The sequence below is a fragment of the Cetorhinus maximus genome, chromosome 9 (assembly GCF_964194155.1).
Source record: "Cetorhinus maximus chromosome 9, sCetMax3.hap1.1, whole genome shotgun sequence".
NCBI classification, from domain to species: Eukaryota; Metazoa; Chordata; class Chondrichthyes; order Lamniformes; family Cetorhinidae; genus Cetorhinus; species Cetorhinus maximus.
Window position 1 is genome coordinate 68,306,515 of NC_135887.1, and position 26,129 is coordinate 68,332,643.

Genomic DNA, 26,129 nt, shown 5'->3' on the forward strand with positions numbered 1-26,129 from the left:
CCCTCATCTCACCCCCTCCCCTCCCCTCCCCGCCCTCTCCCTCCCCCCTCTCTCCTCCCCCCCTCCCCCCTCCCCCCTCTCTCCTCCCCCCACCGACCCCTCTCTCCTCCCCCCTCCCCCTCTCTCAGATACTATGTTGCAGCTGTGGAATGTGGGATGTTTTGGATGCCAAAGGCGATCCATGATAATCATGTCTGCAGAAAGTGTAAGCAGCTAGAGGAATTCTGGATCAGGGTTATTGAACTCAAAACTGAACTACAGACACTGTGCAACATAAGAGAGGGGGAAAATATCTTTGGTCCAGAAGATAGCCATGCCTCTTAGAATAGAGTCATCTGTTTTGCTCAGCAGTGAGGGACAGGAGGATGTGACCAGGTAATGCTCCCCTGCAGGTAATGGCATCGGGCAGACAGTAGTGGAGGAGCCTCAAACTTTGCAATTGCCAACAGGTTTATGGTGCTCACAACCTGTGTGGTGGACAAGAGCAAGGTCTGCGAGGTGGATGAGCAGACTGGCCATGGCACCATGATACAGGCAGTAGGGGGAGCAAAGAGGAACATAGTGGTAGTAGGTGATAGAATAGTGAAGGGGATTTACACTGTTCTCTCCAGCAAAAAGTGTGAGTCCAGGCGGCTGTGTTGCCTGCCCGACACCAGGATTCGGGACATCTGCTCAGAGCTGGAGAGGAGTGGGAAGGGGAGGATCCAGTCATCATGGTCCGTGTAGGTACCAATGACATAGGCAGGACAAGAAAGGAGGTTCTGCAAAGTCAGTATCAGAAGCCAGGTACCAAATTAAGAAGCAGAACCTCAAAGGTAATAATCTCTAGATTATTACCTGGGCCATGTGCAAATTGGCATAGGGTAATAACATTAGAGAGATGTATACATGGCTCAAAGAATGGTGTGGGAGAAGTGGGTTCTGAATCATAGGACACTAGCCCCAGTGCAGGGGAAAGTGGGGCTGTACTGTTGGGACAATCCGTATCTGAACATGCTGGGGCATGTGTTCTTGAGAATTGCATAACTAGGGAAGTAGAGAGGGCTTTAAGCCAAACAAGTGGGGTGAGGGGTCAAGCTTGGGTAGATATGGCAAATCAAGGGGTAGAATCAAGGCAGGAGAGCATAATAGTAATATGGGAAATGAGGGTCATAGAGTAGCAGGAATAGGCAGAGAGATACAACCTAAGAATACACTAATATTCAAGACTAGATGTTACAAAGATAACAAAAAGACAAAACTAAAGGTTCTGTATCTGAATGTGCATAGCATTCATAACAAAGTAAATTAATTGATAACACATATTGAAATAAATAAGTATGATCTGATAGCCATTATTGAGACATGGCTGCACAATGACAAGGATTGTGTCCTAAACATTGAGGGGTATATGATATTCAAGAAAAATAGGAAGCTAGGTAAAGGTGGAGGGGTAGTAAGCACTGTTGATCAAGGATGGCATTGGTGCTATAGTTAGAGGTGAGTTTGGTTCAGAAGATCAGGATGTAGGATCAGTTTGGGTGGAGATGAGGAATAGGAAGGGAAAGAAGTTACTCATGGGAATGGCCTAATAGTAGCCACAATGTAGGACAAAGTATACAGGAAGAAGCATTGGGTGCTTTATAAAGGGACAGCAATGCTCATGGGTGATTTTAATCTACACATAAACTCTCCTCTCTCTAAAATCAGACTGGCAGCAGGAGCCCGGATGAGGAGTTCATCAAATGCTTTGGAGATAGTTTTTTTTAGAGCAGTATGTTCTGGAACCAACCATAGAGCAGGTTATATTAGATTTGGTGTTCTGTAACGTGACAGAATTACTTAATAACCTCAGGGTCAAGGCACCCCCAGGTAGCAATGACCAATTATGTTGTGAAGAGGACATAAGGAAGTTGCAGACAGATATAGATAGGTTGAGTGAGTGAGGAAAAATCTGGCAGATAATAAGAACATAAGAAATAGGAGCAGGAGTAGGCCATTCGGCCCCTGAAGCTTGCCCTGCCATTCAATAAGATCATGGCTGATCTGCCCAAGGCCTCAACTCCTCTTTCGTGCCCGCTCCTCATAACGGTCTACTCCCCGATATTTCAAAAATCTATCTACCTCCTCTTTAAATACTTTCAGTGATCTAGCCTCCACAACTCTGGGGTAGAGAATTCCAGACATTCACTCCCCTCTGAGAGAAGAAATTCCTTCGCATCTCAGTTCTAAATGTGTGGCCCTTATTCTGTAACTATGTCCCCTAGTTTAAGATTCCCCCACTCGTGGAAACATCTTCTCAACATCTACCCTGTCAAGCCCCCTCAGAATCTTGTACATTTCAATAAGATCACTGCTCATTCCTCTAAACTCTAATAAATAAAGGCCTAACCTGTTTAGTCGTTCTTGATAAGTCAACCCCTTCATTTTCTTTTATTCATTCATGGAATGTGGGCGTCACTGGCTGGGCCAGCATTTATTGCCCAACCCTAGTTCCCCTTGAAAAGGTGGTGGGGATCTGCCTTCTTGAACCGCTGCAGTCCATGTGGTGTAGGTACACCCACAGTGCTGTTAGGGAGGGAGTTCCAGGATTTTGACTCGGCGACAGTGAAGGAGCGGCGATATATTTCCAAGTCAGGGTGGTGAGTGACTTGGAGGGGAACTTCCAGGTGGTGGTGTTCTCATCTATCTGCTGCCCTTGTTCTTCTAGGTGGTAATGGTCATGGGTTTGGAAGGTGCTGTCTAAGGAGCCTTGAATTCCTGCAGTGCATCTTGCAGATGGTACACACTGCTAATGTGTGTCGGTGGTGGAGGGAGCAAATGTTTGTGGATGGGGTGCCAATCAAGCGGACTGCTTTGTCCTGGACAGTGTCCAGCTTCTTCTGTGTTGTAGGAGCTGCACTCATCCAGGCAAGTGGGGAGAATTCCATCACATTCCCGACTTAGCCTTGTAGATGGTGCACAGGCTTTGGGGAGTCAGCAGGTGAGTTACTCATCGCACGATTCCTAGCCTCTGATCTGCTCTTGTAGCCACAGTCTTTATATGGCTAGAACTGTTCAGTTTCTGGTCAATGGTAACCCCTAGGATGTTGATAGTGGGGGATTCAGTGATGGTAATGCCATTGAACATCAAGGGGTGATGGTTGGATTCTCTCATGTTGGAGATGGTCATTGCCTGACACTTGTGTAGCATGAATGTTACTTGCCACTTGTCAGCCCAAGCCTGGATATCATCCAGGTCTTGCAGCATTTGGACATGGACTGCTTCAGTATCTGAAGAGTTGTGAATGGTGCTGAACATTGTGCAATCATCAGTGAACATCCCCACTTTTGACCTTATGATGGTCATTGATGAAGCAGCTGAAGATGGCTGGGCCTAGGACACTACCCTGAGGAACGCCTGCAGTGATGTCCTGGAGCTGACATGACTGACCTCCAACAACCACAGCCATCTTCCTTTGTGCTAGGTATGACTCCAACCAGTGGAGAGTTTCCCCCCTGATTCCCATTGACTCCAGTTTTGCTATGGCTCCTTGATGCCACACTCGGTCAAATGCTGTCTTGACATCAAGGGCAGTCACTCTCACCTCACCTTGGGAGTTCAGCTCTTTTGTCCATGTTTGAACCAAAGCTGTAATGTGGTCAGGAGCTGAGTGGCCCTGGCGGATCCCAAACTGGGCGTCAGTGAGCAGGTTATTGCTAAGCAAGTGCCACTTGATAGCACTGTTGATGACCCCTTCCATTACTTTACTGATGGTCGATGATGGGGCAGTAATTGGCCAGGTTGGATTTGTCCTGCTTTTTGTGTACAGGACATACCTGGGCAATTTTCCACATAGCCGGGTAGATGCCTGTGTTGTAGCTGTACTGGAACAGCTAGGCTAGGGGCGTGGCAAGTTCTTCAGTACTCTTGCCGAAATATTGTCAGGGCCCATAGCCTTTGCCTTCAACCGTTTCTTCATATCACGTGGAGTGAATTGAATTGGCTGAAGACTGGCATCTGTGATTCTGGGGACCTCCAGAGGAGGCCGAGGTGCATCCTCCACTCGGCACTTCTGGCTGAAGATTGTAGCAAATGCTTCAGCCTTATCTTTTGCACAGCTGTGCTGGGCTCCTCCATCATTGAGGATGGGGATATTTGTGGAGCCTCCTCCTCCATTGAGTTGTTTAATTATCCACCACCATTTATGACTGGATGTGGCAGGACTGCAGAGCTTAGATCTGATCCGTCAGTTGTGGGATCACTTAGCTCTGTCTATCACTTGTTGCTTATGCTGTTTGGCATGCAAGTAATCCTGTGTTATAGCTTCACCAGGTTGACACTTCATTTTTAGGTATGCCTGGTGCTACTCCTGGCATTCCCTCCTGCACTCTTCATTGAACCAGGGTTGATCCCCTGGCTTGGTGGTAATGGTAGAGTGGGGGATATGCCGGGCCATGAGGTTACAGATTGTGTTTGAGTACAATTCTGCTGCTGCTGATGGCCCACAGCGCCTCATGGATGCCCAGACTTGAGTTGCTAGATCTGTTCGAAGCCCTTGCTGTTTGTTTTTATATTTCTTGCCAATTTACTTTCATGATCAATTTTATTCCTCTTTTTATTAGCGTTTTAGTCATCTGCTGCTGGTTCCTAAAAAAAAATCCCAGTCCTCTGGCCTACCACTAGTTTTTGCCACTTTGTATGCCTTGATTTTTGATTGCGTACTCTCCTTGACCACCTTTGTTAATCACGGGTGGATCATCCTTCTCATCGAGTCCTTCTTTTTGACCGGGATAAATTTTTGCTGAGCGTTATGAAATATCTGCTTAAATGTCTGCCACTGATCACCCACTGACCTTCCCCTTAGGTGGAGTATAATGTACAAGAAGGTGCTCACTTTGGCAAGAAGCAAAAAAAAAAGCAGAGTATTACTTAAATGGAGAACAGCTACAGAATTCCGAGGTGCAGAGGCATCTAGGTGTTCTAGTGTGAGTCACAAAAAAGTTAGTATGCAGGTACAGCATGTAATCAATGGAATGCTATGCTTTATTACAACAGGAATTGAACATAAAAGAAAGAATGTTATGCTTCAGTTATACAGGGCATTGGTGAGACCACATCTCGAATATTGTGTGCAGTTTTGGTTTCCTTATTTAAGGAAGGATCTAAATGCATTGGAGGGGGTTCAGAGGAGGTTTACTAGATTGATACCTGGAATGAGTGGGTTGTCTTATAAAGAAAGGTTAGACAGTTGGACTTGTCTCCACTAGAGTTCAGAAGAGTGAGGGGTGACTCGATTTAAGTATGTAAGATCCTGAACGGTATTGACAAGGTCGATGTTGAAAGGATGTTTCTTCTGGTGGGTGAGTCCAGAACTAGGGGCACCACTTTAAAATTACGGGTCACTCTTATAGGGCAGAGAAGAGGAGAAATTTTTTCTCTGAGGACTGTGAAACTTTGGAACTCTCTGCCTCTGAAAGCAGTGGAGGCATATTTTTTAAATATATTAATTTAATATATATTTTCTATATATTTTTAAGGCAGAGGTAGATAGATTCTTGTTAGGCAAAGGAATTAAAGGTTATTCGGGGCAGATGGGAATGTGGAATTCGAAACATAAACAGATCAGCCATGATCTTATTGAATGGCAGAGTAGGCTTGAGGGGCCAAATGGCCTACTTCTGCTCCTATTTCATATTGTTATGATCCCCAGCTGAGGTTATCCCTGGAAATGCCTGATCCCAGAGTGGAACCCAGCTTGATAGATCCTAGCTTTCATTTGTTTGTTTAGATATGTGGCGAGTAGCTACTGAACAGAGTCACAGGAGTCAGCTGATGAACTTTTAACAAAAAAATAAAACATTTATTCAACAAGAAAAGATGAACTCCTTCACTTGCAACTATACCTTTACAGATATATAGATTTGTAAGGATAACACAAGTTACAAAAGCTATTTTATACTCTATGTCTACAGTAAGTACACAGTCCATGTACCAATGGTAACCCTGTGGTCAGACACACCACACTCTGAAACCAACCGACAGATGTCATCTCCCCAGACTCTTGTCACACCGTGAGCCAACCAGTCTCACTGAACTCCATCTTTTACACGAGGATTTCCAATTTCCACTCTCCAAGACTTCGCCTTGGAATCTTCTTCCAAACCGACACTTTCTCTCAGACACCTTCTGCAAGGGTTCACCTCCAGGGTTTCAAACTCTCCTGATGTTCCTCTTCCCTGTGTCACCACACGCATTCAAGCTGTCTTCCATGCACTCTCTCTCACCTACTCAACTGTCAACAGAACACCAATGCCTCACATGCCTATAGCAAAGAGTTACAGACCTTCAGTTGTCTCTTTGGACCTTCTTGCTTCTTGCAAGCTGTTCTCATTTTAAATCTGAAGCTTGGAGCTTCTCTCTCTGCCCCTCACTCTTAACTTCACTTAACAGGACCCTTCCAAGGTTCCTGTCCTTCCTTTGACTAGGCCTACTTTGAACATTCCCCTCTTCCACTCCCCTGGATTTTAGGGTTTTCCTTAGCTTGGGGCTGGCTATCTGTCCCCTTTGCTCCAGTCTCTCCTGGCAGCAGCTTTCAAAAACCAGCTGAACTCCACAGCTTCCAAATCAAAACTGTTTTTTCTCATCTTCTGTGTGTGTGTCTGCAGGAGGGGCCTGCCTCTCTGGATCTCTGTTGCTAGGCAACAGCCAATTTTCCCTACTCTTGTTTGTTTTCCTTGGCTTGGAGTCATAAAAACCTTCATTAGAAATGCAAGCACCTTTTTAAAATGAAACTAAAACTCAATTTGACCTTTCTTAACACCGAGATACAGAAATACAAATCAAATGTAAACTTTAAAGCTAAAACTCATTCACAACACCACAAATAGAAATATAACTTAACAAACTGTCTCTATTTCCTAACAATATGTTCGTATGTAATACAAAAGCAAATGTTGAAATTGCTGGAAAATGGAAATAAAGATATCCAGGGATTACCAATGAACAGCAGCTCTACTGGAACAACCACATAAACTCTGTGACTACAAAGGCTGGGTATTCTGCTGAGAGTGGCTCACCAGTTTACTCCGTAGGCCTCGTTCCACCACCTATAAGACACATGTCAGGAATGAGATAAAATATTCTTCATGTACTTGAACAAGTGCAGCTGCAACAACATTCAAGCATCTCAACATTATCCGGGACAAACCGTCCACTTCATTGGTGTTCCATCCACGAGCTTAACCTGTAACCTCTCTATCACTAATGGATTGTGGCTGTAGTGCATACTACCTAGAGTAAGTTGCTGAATTTTTGGATCCTGATCGCTACGAGATCTGTACTGCATTTTTTCTCAATAACAGGCTTCACTTGAACTGTGCTGGGACTAGTGTCCTGGAGAATTGAATAACTAGGGCTGTAGAGAGGGCTTTAAAGTAAATAGAGGGGGGAGTGTTCTGGAGAGGGGATATTTACCAAGCAAAATAATATGGCAGTATTGCAGGGCAGCTACTTAGATAATGATACCCAGAGTGTGACAGGAAGGGACAGAGTGTACAAACATTAAAAAAAAGCAGCAAATAGGGTCAAAGGGGGAAAAAGTGGTAAAAAAGGCAAAACTAATGGCTCTTTACTTAAATGTATGTAGCATTCAGAACCAAATTAATTAATTAATGGCCCAAATAGCGGTTAATGGGTATGATCTTATAGCCATTACGGAGACATGTTTACAAGGAGATCAAAGCTGGGAACTAAATACTCAGGGGTATGTAACTTTTTGAAAGGACAGGCAGGAAGGAAAGGATGGTGGGGTAGCTTTGTTAGTACGAGATGGAATGATTACAATAGCAAGAAATGAATCAGAAGGTGTAGTGGTGGAAGTAGTCTATAGGCCCCCTAACACTAGCTATATTGTAGGACAGAGAATAAATCAGGAGATAATGAGGGCATGTAAAAAGGCAATACGTTAACCATAGATGACTTTAATCTTCATGTAAATTGGGAAAATCAAATTGGCAGAGGTAGCCACGAGCAAGAATTCATAGAGTGTATTCAGGACTGTTTCCTAGAACAATATGTTGTGGATCTAACCAGGGATAAGGCTTTTTTGGATCTGGCAATGTGTAATGAGGCAGGTTTAACAAATGATCTCAGAGTAAAAGATACCCTAGGAAACAGTGACCATAACATGGGGGAATTTAGCATTCAGTTTGAGAGTGAGAAATTTGGTTTGGAAACAACTGTGCTAAACGTAAATAAGGGTACAAAGGATTGAGGGCAGAGTTGGCTGGAATGGACTGGGAAAGGAGTTTAGCACAAAAGACGGTTGATGAACAATGGCAGACGTTTAAGAAAATAGTTCATGACTCACAACAAAGATATATCCCAGTGAGGAAGAAGGAACTTAGGAAGGGACTAAACCAACTATGGTTAAACAAGGAAGTTAAGGATAGTATCAAATTGAAAGAAAAAAAAATACAATGTGGCAAAGATTGGTGGTAAGCTAGAGGATTGCGAAAGTTTTAAAAACCAACAAGAGATTACCAAAAATATTAAAGAGGGAGAAAATAAACTTTGAGGGTAAACTAGCAAGTAATATAAAAATGGACAGTAAGAGCTTCTTTAGATATATAAAAATGAAGAGAGAGACCAAAGCGAATATAGGCCCCTTAGAGAACAAGGCTGGGGAAATAATAATGGGGAACCAGGAAATGACAGAGGAACTGAATAAATACTTTGCATCAGTCTTCACGATAGACGACACTGATAGCATTCCAAAAATAATCAAGGGGCAAAAGTGGGGGAGGAAATAAAACAATAACTATCACTAGAGAAAAAGTACTAGGGAAACTAGTGGGGCTAAAGACCAATAAGTCACCTGGACGTGATGGGTTGCATCCTAGGATATTAAAGGAAGTAGCTACACAGATGGTGGATGCACTGGTAGTAATCTTCCAAGAATCCTTAGATTCTGGAAAAGTCCCAGAGGATTGGAAAACTGCCAATTTTTAAAAAGGGAGGGAGCCAAAAAACAGGTAACTATAGGCAGTTGGCTTAACATCTGTCATTGGGAAAAAGTTAGTCTATTATAAAGGATGTAATAGCAGAACATTTAGAAATGCATAATATAATCAAGCAGAGTCAGCATGGCTTCCTGAAGGAGAAATCATGCATGACAAATTTATTAGAATTCTTTGAGGAAGTAACAAGCAGGAAAGATAAAGGGGAACCAATAGATGTAACATATTTGGATTTCCAAAAGCCGTTCGATAAGGTATTGTACATAAGGCTACTTAATAAGGTAGTGCCCTTGGTGTTGAGGGTAATATATTAGCATGGATGGAGGATTGGCTAACTAATAGAAGACAGAGAGTTGGGATAAGGGGGGCATTTTCAGGATGGCAATCTGTAACTAGTCTGTAACACAGGAATCAGTGCTGGGGCTACAATTATTTACAATGTATATTAATGACTCAGATGGGGGTGGGAATGTACTATCGCCAAGTTTGCAGATGACACAAAAATAGGTGGGAAGGCAAGTGATGAGAATGACACAAAGAGTCTACAGAGGGATATACACAGGTTAAGAGAGTGGACAAAAACTTGGAAGGATGGAATATAATGTGGGAAAATGTGAGGTTATGCACTTTGGCAGGAAGAATAGAGAAGCTAAATATTATTTAAATGGAGAAAGACTGCAGAAAGCTGCAGCGCAGAGAGATTTGGGGATCCTCATGCATGAATCCCAAAAAGATAACATACAAGTTCAGCAGCTATTTAGGGAAGGCAAATTGAATGTTGGCCCTTATTTCAAAGGCAACGGAGTATAAAGTAGGAAAGTCTTGCTAAAACTATACAAGGCACTAATTAGACCACACTTAGAATACTGTGTACTGTGAACAGTTCTGGTTCCCTTATCTGAGGAAAGATTTACTGGCATTGGAGGCAGTCCAGAGAAGGTTTACTAGATTGATCCCAGGTATGGAGGGGTTTTCTTATGAGGAGAGGTTGAGTAGGTTGTGCCTGTACTCATTGGAATTTAGAAGAATGAGAGGCGACCTTATTGAAACATATAAGATTCTTAGGGGGCTTGACAGGGAAGATGCTGAGAGGTTGTTTCCCCTTGTGGGAGAGTCTAGGACCAGAGGGCATAATCTCAGAGAAAGGGGTCGCCCATTTAAGACAGAGATGAGGAGGAATTTCTTCTCTCAGGAGGTAGTGACCTGTGGAACTCTCTACTACAGAGGCTGGGTCATGAAGTATATTCAAGGCTGAGATAGACAGATTTTTAACCAGTAAGGGAATCAAGGGTTATGGGGAAAAGGCAGAAAAGTAGAGTTGAGGATTATCAGATCAGCCATTAACTCATTGAATGCCGGAGCAGACTTGATGGGCCGAATGGCCTACTTCTGCTCCTACATCTTATGGTCAATAACTGTACAGTTGTAGATATCAAACATTAATACGATCTAATGTAAAAGCAAAATACTGCAGATGTTGGAAATCTCAAATATAAACAGAAAGTACTGCAAATACACAGAAGGCCCATGGAGAGAGAAACAGAGTTAATCTGACTCTTCTTCAGAACTAAGGCAGGGTAGAAATATAATGGGTTATATGCTGTCGAAAGAAAGGAGGGGGTGGAAGAACAAAAGGGAAGGTCTGAGATCGGGTAGTAGGTGGGAGAGATTAAATGACAAAAATGTCAAGGATCAAAAGGCAAAGGGAGTGGTAATGGTTATAATAAAGTGACAAAGCGTTTGTCCAGAACGAGTCTAAATGCCAGAATAATGAACAGCTCTGTCGAAAAGCAAAAACAAGATTCAAACCAGTACATGGCAAAAAAATAGAATCAAAATGGGGACTGAGTTCATGATCTGAAATTGTTGAACCCCAAGGTAAGTCCAGAAGGCTGTAAAGTATCTAATTGGAAGATGAGGTGCTGTTCCTCGAGCTTCACTTTAACACTGCAGAAAGCCAAGGACAGAAATGTGAGCATGACAGCGAAGTGGTGAATTAAAAGCAACTGGAAGTGGTTGCGCTGGCGAATTGAGCGTAGATGTTCTGCAAAGTGGTCACCCAATCTGCATTTGGTCTCCCTAGTGCAGAGGAGACCGAATTGTGAACAATGAATATAGTATATTAAATTGAAAGAATTACAAATAAATCTCTGCTCAGCCTGGAGGGAGTGTTTAGGGTGTTTGATGGTGAAGAGCGTGGAGGTAAAATGGCCTCCTGTGATTGCATAGGAAGGTGCCCTAAGAAGGGGACAAGGTGTTGCAGTTGATTGAGGAGTGGGCCAGAGAATCACAGAGGGAATGTTCGTTTTGGAATGCTCACAGGGGAGGGGAGGGGAAAATGTGTTTGGTGACAGTGTCATGCTGGAGGTGGTAGAAATAGCACAGGATGATCCTCAGAATATGGAGGCTGGTGGGGAAGAGAAGTGAGGACAAGGGGAGTTCCGCCATTCTGTTGCCTTAGTTCTGATGATGCAACCTTCCACATTAGCGCTTCTAAAATGTTTTCCTTTTTTCTCAACTGAGGATTCGTCCAACCCCTCCCCAACCACCCCACTGTGGTTGGCAGGGTCCTCAACTGTGTCTGATCCATTTCCCGCACTTCTGCTCTCAACCACTCCCCACCCTCTCAGAACCATAGGTTGGGTTTCGCTGGTTGTCATTGGATCCAATTCGATTCAGTCCACGTGGTATCAAGAAACGGCTGAAGGCACTGGATACTGCAAAGGCTATGGTCCCTGACAAATTCTGGCAATAGTACTGGAGACTCGTGCTCTAGAACTTGCCGTGCCCCTAGCCAAGTTGTTCCAGTACAGCTACAACACTGGCATCTACCTGGCTATGTGGAAAAATGCCCAGGTATGTCATGTACACAAAAACCAGGACAAATCCAACACAGCAAATTACCGCCAATTATCAGTCCACTCTCCATCAGTAAAGTAATGGAAGGGGTCATCAATAGTGCTATCAAGCGGCACTTACTTAGTAATAACCTGCTCACTGATGCCCAGTTTGAGTTCTGCCAAGGCCACTCAGCTCCTGACCTCATTACAGCCTTGGTTCAAACGTGGTCAAAAGAGCTGAAATCCTGAGGTGAAGCGAGAGTGACTGCCCTTGACATCAAGGCTGCATTTGACCAAGAGTGGCATCAAGGGGCCCTAGCAAAACTGAAGTCAATGGGAATCAGGGGAAAAACTTTCTGTTGGTTGGAGTCATACCAACCACAAAGGAAGATGGTTGTGGTTGTTGGAGGTTAGTCATCTCAGCTCCAGGACATCATTGCAGGAGTTCCTCAGGGTAGTGTCCTAGGCCCAACCATCTTCAGCTGCTTCATCAATGACCTTCCTTCCATCATTAGGTCAGAAGTGTGGATGTTCGCTGATGATTGCACAATGTTCAGCACCATTCGCGACTCTTCAGATACTGAAACAGTCCATGCCCAAATGCAGTAAGACTTGGGCAATATCCAGGCTTGGGCTGAGAAGTGGAAAGTAGCATTTGCCAGGCACACAAGTGTCAGGCGAATGACCATCCCCAACAAGAGAGAATCCAACCATCACTCCCTGATGTTCAATGGCATTACCATCACTGAATCCCCCACCATCAATATCCTGGGGTTTACCACTGACCAGAAACTGAATTGGACTAGCCATATAAATACTGTGGCTACAAGAGCAGGTCAGAGGGTAGGAATCGTGCAACAAGTAACTCACCTCCTGACTCCCCAAAGCCAGTCCACCATCTACAAGGCACAAGTCAGGAGTGTGATGGAATACTCCCTACTTGCCTGGATGAGTGCTGCTCCCACAACACTGAAGAGGCTGGACACCGTCCAGGACAAAGCAGTCCGCTTGATTGGCATCACATCCGCAGACATTCACTCCCTCCACCACTGACACACAGTAGCAGCAGTGTGTACCATCTACAAGATGCACTGCAGAGGCTCCTGCGACAGCACTTTCCGAACCCATGACCTCTACCAACTAGAAGGACAAGGGCAGCAGGCAGATGGGAACACCACCACCTGTAAGTTCCCCTCCAAGTCACTCACCATCCTGACTTGGAAATATATCACTGTTCCTTCACTGATGCTGGGTCAAAATCCTGGAGCTCCCTTCCTAACAGCACTGTGGGTATATGTACACCACATGGACTGCAGCAGTCCAAGAAGGCAGCTCACCACCACCTTCTCAAGGGTAACTAATGATGGGCAATAAATGCTGGCTCAGCCAGTGAAGACCACATTCCATGAATGAACGAAATAAAAGATGGAGGGTGGCTGGTCACTGTGGGAGAAGCCATAGGCTGGCCCACCTGGCCACCTAGATGCATCTCATGAGGCAGTTTTCTATTGGTATTGTATTCCTCTTTATTCATATCTACATCTTTGGTGATCCAGACCCTGCTGGATGGCACCTTTAACATTAAAAACAAAATCAAGAGTTAAAGGGTAAGGGTGTAAACCGACACAAAGTCTGGTGTGGAGTCTCATTAGGTGGTTGGTGTTTCCATCAAGTAACTCTTGCAACCGACTTGCATCTAACTAAGCCCCAGACATAAGTCTTGCCTTTGGATGTTAGCCTCAGAGGCTGAGATAGGGGTCATATGCTAGACAAGTCTGACCCTCCAAAAACCATGTTTAAGCTATGAAGTGAAAAAAAGAGTGAAATTTTCCAACTTTGAAACTAGAATGTCAGAATTTATGACCCACATTTCAGAGCAAGTGTACGGAAGATGACAATGATTGACCCTGAGTGACGCAAATTTAATGTCGAGCTTGCTGCTCTACAATTAACCAACACTTGAGACTAACTACACCTTCTTTTGGCGTGGTAAGAGCACAGTAGACCACCATGAGCATGGTGTATGCTTCACAGTCAGCAACCAATTGACACTGTAGTAACTTCTGAATGCCTCACCTCTCTGTTTGTCATATGATGGAGGCACTATCACCTCATCTGAGTTAAGCACCAACCTTGAATGCCGTATCTCAAAGGTCAATTCTATGACTGCCTACATGATGTTCTGAAGCACATTCCGAATGGCGAGAAGTTATTCATCCTAGGTGATTTCAATGCTTGTGTTGGGTCAGACAGAAATTCATGGCCAATGTACCTTGGTCACCTTAGAGTGAGCAGAATCAATGACAATGGCAACGGCTTCTTGAGCTTTGTGCCCTGAATGAACGCTGAATCACCAATACTTTCTTAAAGGACAAACATCGCCACAAGGTATCATGGCGTCACCCAAGATAACCATAAGACCATAAGACATAGGAGCAGAAATTAGGCCATTCGGCCCATCGAGTCTGCTCCGCCATTCAGTCATGGCTGATAAGTTTCTCAAACCCATTCTCCCGCCTTCTCCCCGTAACCTTTGATCCCCTTACCAATCAAGAACCTATCTATCTCAGTTTTAAATACAGGGTGTGCCCTCGGGTCCTAGTCTCTCCTACTAATGGAAACATCTTCCCCACATCCACTCTATCCAGGCCTTTCAGTATTCTGTAAGTTTCAATCAGATCCCCCCTCATTCTTCTAAATTCCATCGAGTATAGACCCAGAGTCCTCAAACGTTCCTCATATGTTAAGCCTTTCATTCCTGGGATCATTCTTGTGAACCTCCTCTGGACCCTCTCTAGGGCCAACACGTCCTTCCTGAGATACGGGGCCCAAAATTGCTCACAATATTCTAAATGTGGTCTGACCAGAGCCTTATAAAGCCTCAGAAGCACATCCCTGCTTTTATATTCTAGTCCTCTCGAAATAAGATCTGGCCATAGGCACCAATTTGACATGAATATCACCAGAAGACGCTCTTCCAACTTCTGCATACCAAGATAGATCACAGCACAGATTGCGACATTGACCACTCAGCTGCAGAATGAAGGTGCGATCCTGAAAGTTTCACAACTGAAAACACAATGACTGCCACACATCAACATCCCAAATACCAGCACTTTGCATTGGTCCTTGAACAACTGCTACCCACTAAAGGCTCACCAGGAAACGAGAAATACTGAAGCTTGAAAGTTGGCGAGATCAATCATTTATGACACAGCAGCAGCAACATTTGGTAAAGGCAGAACCTGCAACAAAGACTAGTTTGAGACCAATTCAGCAGAGATGATATCTGTCATTGAAGCAAAAAGCGAAGCATACCTGATGTACAACATAAACCCAACAGCTAGAATACTGTGTGACTTGAAAGTAGCCAAGACAGTTGTTCGATAGGCAGGGGGATACTGTGCAAATAAACACTGGATCAACCTATGTCAAGAAATCTAAACTGATGGAAATCTATGTGCTATGTATGATGCAATCAAGAGGGCATCTAGTCCTACCATCACCAAAGTTGTCCCTCTGACATCAACAGATAATGGAGTATGTACCGACTGAAGTAAAGAGATGCCCCGATGGGCTGAACACTACTGTGAACTGCAATCCCGTGCGATGGTCATCTCGCAGTCTGTGTTTGATGCTTTCCCGATAACAACCCATCACTGGACCTTGAAAAGGCCATTGATTGCTTAGCAAACAGAAAGGTACCCAGCAAGTGTGGAATTCCTGTCAAACTGCTGAAGAATAGGAAATCCCACCTACTTCTATATATTCATTACCTCCCCCTTCACTGTTCCAGAGGACATGCATGATGCAAAATTGATCACATTCTAAAAAAGAAAAGTGATATAGGAGATTGCCACAACTACAAGGTCATCTCACTCCTTAACATCATGCTGAAAAAACTCCATCTACTTGCAGACAAGCGTATCCAGAAGCAGGGTGCAGTTTTCTGGCTGGCAGATCTACAGCGGACATGATCTTCTCCATATGGCAGCTACAAGATAAGCATAGAGAGCAGGATATGCCTTACTTTTGTAAATCTCACTAAAGCATTCAACATCAGCAGGGCAAGACTCTCCAAGACTTTGGAGAAATCTGGTTGTTCCTCAGTCTCAACCCCTCCTTTCATGACAACATGAACTGTACTGTGCAGTTTGATGGTACCACTTCCAACAGTTTCAAGGTGAAGAATGGAGTGAAACAGGGCTGTATCCTAGCCCCCACTTTGTTTGATATTTTCTTCTTCATCTTCCTGGCTTATGCCTTCCCTGCAGATATGAAAGGAGTTTACCTGCACACTAGGTCAGACAGCAAGCTCTACAATCCATCTAGACTGAAAGCAAAGACAAAAATAAAGCACATCTTGACCAGACAATGCCTTTGCACTGATGAGCTCGCATGGAAACTCAGCTACTAAGACTCATGGACTTTCTTCCATGCCTGTGACTTGTTCTCCCTGACTATAAGCATCAAGAAAGCTGTGGTTATGGGACAGGGTGTTACATTGCCGCCATTGATCTCACTTAGTAATCCCCTGCTGGAAATAGTTAGCAGATTCTGCTACCTTGGGTCCACAGTGACAGACATTCTATGTCTTGATGCTGAACTCAATTTGCACATAGGGAAAGCTACCGCTTTTGGCCGACTCCTGAAAAATGCATAGAATAACATCAAGTTGACTCTTAAGACTACAATGCTTATTTATGAGTCTTTTTAAAACTAATTTTGTTTTGATAGACAAGGGAATCAAGGGTTATTGGGGCAGACAGGAAAGCGGAGTTGAGACCACAACCAGATCAGCCATAATATTAATGAATGGCAGAGCAGTTTTGAAGGACCAAATGGCCTACTCCTGCTCTAAGTCCTATGTTTCTATATTCCTATGTATGATTTACAGCTATCAAGAAAGGAATCTCAACAACTTACATCTTCGCTGTTTGCGTCACATTCTCAGCATCCCATGGAAGGACAAAATCACGAATGCAGCAGTCCTCTCAAAGATAATGATCCCAATTATGTTGGCACCCATCAAGCAGAGGCAACTTTGCTGGCGTGGGCATGTTCAAAGGATGGAAGACAGTTGCATGCTCAAGGATTTTCTTCATGGCGAGGTAACTAGAATACGTGTCTTGCAATATGTGGGAAGTTATGGATGCTACCAGTGTCCTAGATGACCACATGTGCAGTCAGTATCACCAACTGCAGAACCTTGAGCTCTGGATTTCAGAGCTTGAGTGGTGTTTGGAGTCACTGTGGTGCATCCACGAGGCTGAGAGCTACGTGGATAGCACATTCAAACAGATGGTCACACTGCAGTTTAGGAGCCTGGAAGCAGAAAGGGAATGGGTGACCGCCAGGCAGCCCAAGAAAATTAGGCAGGTAGTGCAGGAGTCTCCTGGGGTCCCACTTATCAATCGGATTTCCATTTTGGATACCGGTGAGGGTGTTCATTCCTCGGAGGAGTGCAGTCAAAGCCAAGTTTGTTGCACCACAGGTAGCTCAGCTAGACAGGAGAGGAGAAAGAACAGGGGCAGAGCAGTAGTAATAGGGGATTCATTAGTTAGTGAAACAGACAGGCGTTTCGGTGCCGTAGGCATGACTCCAGGATGGTATGTTGCCTCCCTGCTGACAGGGTTAAGGATGTCACAGAGCAGCTGCAGGACATTCTTCTGGGGGATGGTGATCAGCAGAGGTCATGGTCCACGTTAGTACCAATGACTTGGGTAGGGAAGGGGATGAGATCCTGAAGCAGACTTTAGGAAGCTAGGAAGGAGATTGAAAAGCAGGGCCTCTAAAGCAGTAATCTCAGGATTACTCCCAGTCCCACGTGCATGTGAGTATAGAAATAGGAGAATTGAGTGATTAAACATGTGGCTGAAAAGCTGGTGTAGGAGGGAGGACATCAGATTTCTGAGGCATTGGGACCGTTTCTGGGGAAGGTAGGACCTTTACAAGCCGGAGGGTCTACACCTGAGCAGGACTGGGATGAATATCCTCACAGGGAGATTTGCTAGTGCTGTTGGGGGTGGGATTTAAACTAGATTGGCAGGGGGGTGGGAACCTGGGGGAAAATTGAGAGCAAAGAACGGGAGATGGGGAATTAATGAGTGATTCTGAAAGACAGAAGCAGCACTGGTTAAAAAGTGTACAGCACAGGAATTTGGCAGTGTTAATAGGTATATATGTAAATGCAAGGAGCATAGTAAATAAAGCCGATGAGCTAAGGGCATAGACACATGGCAGCATGATCTCATCGCTATAATGGAAACTTGGTTTAAGGAGGGGAAAAAATGGTAGCTCAACATCCCTGGATATAGAGTTTTCAGGCAGGATAGGGAGAGGGATAAAAATGGTGGGGGTATAGCATTATTGGTTAAAGAATCAATTGCAGCTGTGAGGAAAGGTGATATATAATGAAGCATCAAACGAGGCCAAATGGGTTGAGCTCAGAAATAAAAAAAGGGACAGCCACACTGCTAGGAGTGTACTATAGACCCCCAAATGGTGGAAGGCAGTTAGAAAAGCAAATATGCAGGCAAACTTCTGAAAGCAAAAACAATAGGGCAGCAATCGTTGGCGACTTCAGCTACCCTAATATCAATTGGGATACGAACAGTGTGAAGGGTACAGAGGGCACAAAATTCTTGAACTGCTTTCAAGATAAATTTTTCAGCCAGCATGTAACAAGCCTAATGAGAGGGGGCAAAATTCTAGATTTTGTCTTAGGAAATTAAGCTGGGCAAGTGGATAAAGTAGCCGTGGGGGACGATTTTGGAGATAGTGACCATAATGTAGTTAGATTTAGTATCATTATGGAAAAGGGCAAAGGTAGAACAGGAGTAAAAGTTCTAAATTGGGGGAAGACAAATTTTACGAAGCTGAGAGGTGAGCTGGTGAGAGTGGACTGGATACAGCTATTAGAAGGAAAAGCAGAGTCAATTCAGTGAGAGGCATTCAAAGACGAGATTCTACGAGCACAGTGTAGACAGTGTAGACAAAGAAAAAGGGTGGTACTGCCAATTCTAGAGCCACCTGGTTATCCAGAAGCATACAGGCCAAGGTAAAGCAGAAAAACAAAGCTCATGACAGTCACAAAAGACTTAATACTGTAGAAAGCCTAGAAGAGCATAGAAAGTACAGGGGTAAAGTAAAAATGGAAATTAGGAAAGCAAAGAGAGGATACGAAAAAAATATTAGCAGGTAAAATCAAAGAAAATCCTAAGATATTTTACCAGCACATTAAGCGCAAGAAAATAAATAAGGAAAAGGTAGGGCCTATCAGGCCCTATGGTAACTTGTGGGTTGATGCAGAAGATGTGGGCAGGGTTCTCAATGAGTACTTTGTCTCTGCCTTCACTAAGGAGAGGGATGATGTAGACATTCTAGTTAAAGAGGAGGAGTGTGAAATATTAAATACAATAAGCATAGCGAGAGAGGAAGTATTGGAGGGACTGCCATCCTTAAAGATGGATAAACCACCAGGGCCAGGTAGATTGTATCCCAGACTACTGAAGGAAGCCAAGGAGGAAATAACGGATGCTCTGAGGATCATTTCCCAATCCTCAATAGATACAAGTAAGGTCCCAGGATATTGGAGGTCTGTGCACGTTGTACCATTTTTAAAAAAGGGTGCGAAGGATAGGCCAGAAAATAATAGACCAGTCTGTCTGACTTCAACAGTGGGCAAATTATTTGAAACAAAGCTGAGACAGGATAAACTGTCACTTAGGAAGACACCGATTGATCAGGGATAGTCAGCATCATTTTGTTAGGGGGAGACTGTGTCTTAATAACTTTATAGAATTTTTTGAGGAAGTAACAAGGAGGATTGATGAGGTTAGTGCAGTGGATGTTATATACATGGACTTTAGTAAAATATTTGACAAGGTCCCACATGACAGACTAGTCAGGAAAGTGAGATCTCATGGGATACGGGGGAAGGTGGCAAGTTGGATCCAACGTTGGCTCAATGACAGGGAACAAGGGCCAGAACTTTTCAGTTGGCGGGTGGGCTTGGCGGGAGTGGGCGTGGGTGATCAGGAACCCGACCGCCGCCTGCGATTGGGTGCATACTACGACAACGCAAGAGGGCCAATTAAGGCCCGCCTAGCATAATTCGCGGCTCCCGAGATCTGTGGGAAGGGGCAGGCGGCGGTGGGAGGCTAATGTCCTCTGGATCCAATGGCAACCCAGCAGCCTATTCAAAAACAGCACAGGCAGCCGTCCTAAGGCTGCCACTAAGTTTGGTCATCTGCCACTAAGTTTGATTAGCTGCAGTGGACAACATCGTCAGAGAGCAGGCATGGTGGGAGGGCAGGTTGGCAGGGCAGTCGTCCTCAAGGAGGTGGCAGCATGCTGGGATATCCTTGTCCCAAGGTACAAGAGAAGAAGGTGCCCCACCTAACCAAATGTGCCTGGGGGGAGGTGGCTTCACGGGTCAGCTCCCACGATGTGGTGAGACGCACATGGCTAGTGCCGCAAGCGGTTTAATGACCTCCTGCGATCGGGAAGGGTGAGTATCGGGTTGGCATGGGTCACTTAGCAAAGCAGTTAGGTTGCCCCTCCCCACCCTCCCGCACCTCAGAATTTTGTTTTTTTATTCATTCATTCACAGGATGAGGGCTTCACTGGCTAGGCCAGCATTTATTGCCCATCCCTATTAGCCCATGAGATGGTGGTAGTGAGCTGCCTTCTTGAACTGTTGCAGTCCATGTGGTTCAGGTACACCCACAGTGGTGTTAGGGGAGCGAATTCCAGGATTTTGACCCAGCAACAGTAAAGTAACGGTGAAACATTTCCAAGTCAGGATGCTGGGTGACTTGGAGGGGAATTTCCAGATGGCGGTGTTCCCATCTATCTGCTACCCTTGTCCTTCTAGGTGGCAGTGGTCATGGGTTTGGAAGTTCTTAGAATGTGAGTGGCAAATGTCATGGAGGCAACATCTGGGCAAGGGGGTGAGCCCTGGCTACTTGGAATGAGTGTATTGTGGCCCCAGGGTCATGAATTGGCTGAGCCCTGAAGGTTTTCCTCAGGTGGGGGTGGCCAGGCTGCAATGGCAATGCAGGTACAAGGTGGACTAATCAATGCTCCGCTATCCTTTCAGGAGAAGACAGCACACAATAAAGCTGAGAGGCTGCGGATTGGCAGAAGGCAGCCCCACCTTCTCATCATCACCAGATACGAGCAGGAGGCACTGGAGCTGGAGAGGCGCCATGCGTCCAGGTCAACCAGCCGCGGTGAGGCTGGGGTGCCACTGGGAGATAAGAGTGCTGTGCACTGAGGTCACAATGTCTGTCATTGAAACCATTCCACTGTTGACTGTTTAGTGAATTCAGCATCCAACATGGGTTACCCATTGATAATGGAAAGACAAGTGCATCCTGATCGGGGTGCCAGGCATGCACATTAACAGTGTAACTACTTCAACTAATCAAATGTCCCTGTTCTTCCTTTCAGCCTCACCAGAGCACACCCGGTCTCAGGAGCCTGAGGGACCGCTGCCGACCCCTGAGAGCCCTGAAGATATACACGCACCGGCGTCACACCCTGTCAGCCAGGCAGGCACCAGCGCAGGTACCAGCACCTCGGTGGGAATAAGATCATCAGCTAGTATCTCGGTGCACAGCAGTGAGGGCACTTCACACTCGCTTGATGTGCAGGCAGAGGCAGAGAGTGCCCAGGGCGCCGGCAGTCGGAGGACTGCTGGGGACCAGCAACATGCTCAGTCGGTGGCTGATGATGTGCCTCTGGAGTTGTCCCTGAGGCAGCAGATGCTGGAAGTCCAGCAGGGTGTGCGGGAGGATCTGGTGGAGATACATGAGGCAATGTGTGCCATGGTCTCCATGATGGAGGAGTCCATGTGGAGCATGAGCAATGCAATAACCCTCATGGCTGAGCGCAATGCCTCCTCCATGGAGAGAGTGGTGGCTCTCATGAAGAAGCTCCTCCAGGAGAGCAATCCCGGGCTTCCTGGGGATGCACTTGGACCTGCAAGCCCTCACACCAGCAATGACCTCAGGTGGTCACTGTCAGTGTGGGAGATGGATTGGGCACCCAGTATCCCAGCTAGGTGCCTGTCCATCAATGGCAAGCAGGGAGGTCCAGAGAAACCTCACATTGGTGCACAAGCTGCTTGTCGTCTCTGCGGGCTCCTCTCAGGGTTCTCTGGATGACGGCAGCAGCTCCTCCGCCCCTCTGCCAGTGTCCGTGGCATCTGATGAGGCTGTGGAGACTGGAGAGATGCCAGCTGTGCCACTGGCTGCTCCCTCCTGGGCGGGGCCAGCACAGGCTCCATGGGCCAGAGGCCAAGGTCATCAAGGCCAACAGGACAGCAGAATGAGCAGGCTGTCTCCAATGCTGGTGCCAGTGAGGGGGGAGCACCTAGACGTAGCACCCGCAAACGTAAGCGTAAAGCAGCTTAGGCACAACACGGGCTTATTACTAGTGGTTTTCTTTTGCCCCACTTTGAAGTTACTTTTAAGTTGGTGTGCTGTTCAACACCTTTTAATGTACTTTGGTTTCTGTATGCCAAGTTGCTGATCATTAAATGTGTTGGTTCTCAATAAGCCTCTGGGTGCTTCATTAGTTCTGCAGGTGAAGTGGAACCCATGATGTAATGAGTGACTTGTTTGTCATTGAGCTTTTTTGAAATGGCACATAGCGCAAGTTGTTGATCAAGCAAATGTTGCTGTCAGGTATCGCGTATGGAGCCTGCAGCCCTGGCATGTGGTGGTGGTTCATCTTTAGTAGGCTAGCTGAAGGAGCATTGGATCAAAGCCTCCCAGGTGCCCCTGCCTCCCTGGAGGTTGCCCAGGTCGGCGTCTACCCCCTCAGCATTCTCCTGAGCGTGTTTGTCCTCAGACTCACTATTGGACTTATCGTCTGCTGCCAGAGCAGCTACATCAACATCATCTTCCTCCACTGCGTCCCCCCTTTCCAGTGCCAGATTGTGGAGAGCGCAGCATGCAACCACTATCACCGACACACGATCTTGGGGGTACTGGAGTGCGTCCCCTGAACAGTCCCGGCATCGGAAGCGCATCTTGAGAAGACCGATGGTCTTGTGGATGCATGGCTCCTATTGTACCGCTGCTCAGCCTCTGTTCTTGAATGGTGGAGGGGCATCATGAGCCACCTTTTGAGGGATAGCCCTTGTCACCCACCAGCCATCCATCGAGTTGGGCTGGAGCACTGAAGAGTCCCAGGCATCTGGGAGTGTCCCAGGATGTATGCTTCATGGGAGCTGCCTGGGTACCTTGCACAGACTTGCAGAATCTGCATCCTATGGTCACACACTATCAGCACATTCATGGAGTGGAAGCCCTTCCTGTTGACAAAGGCTCCCGGCTCATCTGCTGGCGCCTTGATGGCCACGTGTGTGCAGTCGATGGCATCCTGGACGCGGGGGAACCCAGCAATCGCAGCGAAGCCTCTGGCTTGCTCTGCCTGGCTGGCCTCGTCCATGCAGTAGTGAATGAAAGTCAATGCACACCTGAACAGAGTGTCTGTCATCAGCTTGACACAACTGTAGACAGCTGATTGGGAGACTCCACAAAGATCCCCCACTGAGCCCTAGAAAGAGCCAGAGGCATAGAAATTGAGGGCCACCGTAACCTTCAGCACCACTGGCATGGGGTGTCCACCCACACAGTCAGAGCTGATCCCAAGGCCAATTATTTGACAGATGGAGGTCACTGTTTCCCTTGAGAGGCGGAGTCTCCTTCAGCATTGCACCTCAGACATATTGAGGTAGCTGCATTGCCGCCTGTAAATCCTGGCAGCAGGATAGTGGCATCTTCTACTTCCCCTTCCGCCTTGGACTTCCTGTTGGCCCTGCGCCCCTTGTGCCTGCGCCTGTCCTCCCACAGGTGGCTCTCCTGAAGGCTTAATATGGGCTCCTGGCCTCCTCCCCCTTCTGGCCCTCTATTCCTCCTCAGAGGAGGTGCTCCAGAGGAGACAACAACCCCATTCTCAGAGTAAGGGAAGGCTGTCTGATACCTGGAAGGCCCCAAGTGTTATGACTCCTCCAGAGTCTTGAACTGAAGCCTGTTATTTCTGTCAAGGCACCTCTGAAGCGAAGTGAAGTTGTCCTGTTCACACAAGCAAGTAGCAGTAAGTAATAAATTAAAGTTCTAACAACTCGCATTAGCGAGCCCACTCACCTCTTTTATCCTGCCTATGGATGAGGTTTTTAAAAATGTGGCCTACCCACCTGCCTGTTGCGCCTATGCAACGCCCTGAAAATCGCACAGGCTGCTCAAAATTGATGTCAATTGCTGCCTCAAGGGCCTTAACTGGCCTGTTAATTAATGGCAGCACGCCTCCGAACTCAGTGTGGCCATCTTCTGAAATATCGCAATGGCGCGAGGTGACGTCAGGACGCATGCCCGACGTCATCACACGTCATTTTGCATGCATGCATGACAGGTCCGCCCCTGCACACCAACTGTGAAATTCTGCCCAAAGGGTAATGGTCGACGGATGTTTTTGTGAATGGAAAACGGTTTCCAGTGGTGTTCCACAGGGCTCAGTGTTGGGGTCCTTCCTGTTTGTTGTATATATTAATGATTTAGAATTAAATGTGAGTAGCATGATTGAGAAGTTTACAGATGACACAAAAGTTGGCCATGTAGTTGATAGTGAAGAGGCTAGCTGTCGACTCCAGAATGATGTCAATGGTTTGGTTGAATGGGCGGAGAAGTTGCAAATGGAATTCAATCCAGAAAAGTGCGAGGTAATGCTTATGGGAGCAAACAAAGCAAGGGAATACTCAATAAATGGGGAGTTATTGAGAGGGGCTGAGGAAGTGAGAGACCTCGGAGTGCATGTCCACAGGTCCTTGAAGGTGGCAGGACAGGTGGATAAGGTGATAAAGAAAGCATATGGAATTATTTCCTATGTTGGGTGAGGTGTTGAATACAAAAGCAGGGATGTAATGAAGGAAGTGTATAAAACGTTGGTTAGACCACAGGTAGAATTCTGTGTACAGTTATGGTCACCACATTGCAGGAAGGACATAATTGCTCTTGAGAGTGCAGAGGAGATTTACAAGAACGTTTCAAGAGCTTGAAAATTGCAGCTATGAGGAAAGATTGGATAGGCTAGGGTTGTTTTCCTTCGAACAGAGGAGACTAAGGGGTGACCTAATTGAGGTGTATGAAGCTATGAGGGGCCTAGATAGGGTAGACAGGAAAAACTTGTTTCCCCTAGCTGAGGGGTCAATTACCAGGGGTCACAGATTTAAGGTGATTGGTAGAAGGACTAGAGGGGACATGAGTTAAAAACATTTTGACCCAGAGGGTGGTGGGCGTCTGGAATTCACTGCTTAAGTTGGTGGTTAAGGCTGAAATGCTCAATTCATTTAAAAGGTACCTGCATCTGTATCTGGAGTGCTGTAACCTGCAAGGCTACCGACCAGGTGCTGGAAAGTGGGATTAAAATGATTGACTAGTTTCTTTTTTCTCTTTTTTGGTTGGCACAGACACGATGGGCTGAATGGCCTCTTTCTGCTCCATAACAAGCATCCTTTAAGCAACACTGAAGAAGCTTGACACCATCCAGGACAAAGTAGCCCACTTGGTTGGCACTACATCCACAAACATTCACTTTCTGCATCACCGACGTACAGTAGCAGCAGTGTGTGCCATCTATGAGATGCACTGCAGGAATTCACCAAGGCTCCTGAGACAGCACCTTCCAAACTCACGACCACTACGATCCAGAAGGATAAGGGCAACAGATAGATGGGAGCACCACCACCTGGAAGTTCCCCTTCAAGTCACCATCCTGGCTTGGAAATATATCGCCGTTCCTTCACTGTCGCTGGGTCAAAATCCTGGAACTCCCTTCCTAATAGTGCTGTGGGTGTACCTACATCACATAGACTTCAGTGGTTCAAGAAGGTAGCTCACCAACACCTTCTCAAGGACAACTAGGGATGGGCAATAAATGCTGGCCCAGCCAGCGAAGCCCACATTCCGTGAATGAATAAAAAAAACTTTTCTATGGTTCTAAACTCTGCTTCAAGGATGCTTGCAAGCATGACACAAACACCTTGAACACTGATTTTCACTCGTGGGAAACATTAGCTGATGACAAAGGAAAATGGTGACTACACCTGTGGGCCACTTGGGGTACCATGACAATCAGTAGTGTCAGAGGCTTGGCTGCAGGCACTACCACTGAAAACAACCCAAGGCAACACCTGATAAATACTTCCATTGCGGCACTTGTGGCAGAACCTGCTTCTCACAGATTGGTCTCTTCAGCCATCAGCAAAAGTTCACCATATGAAGCTACCCTTCCCTAATG

At 46.0% G+C, this 26,129-nt stretch overlaps 2 long non-coding RNA genes across 2 annotated transcripts in view; one reads left to right on the top strand and one right to left on the bottom strand.

Moving 5' to 3' along the window:
• Positions 1-26,129, bottom strand: part of LOC144684701 (uncharacterized) — a 466,848-nt gene that overhangs the window by 401,521 nt on the left and 39,198 nt on the right. The window lies entirely within an intron of this gene.
• LOC144684702 (uncharacterized) overlaps positions 1-26,129 on the top strand; it is a 112,968-nt gene that overhangs the window by 49,749 nt on the left and 37,090 nt on the right. The gene's annotated exons all lie outside the window — the stretch shown is intronic.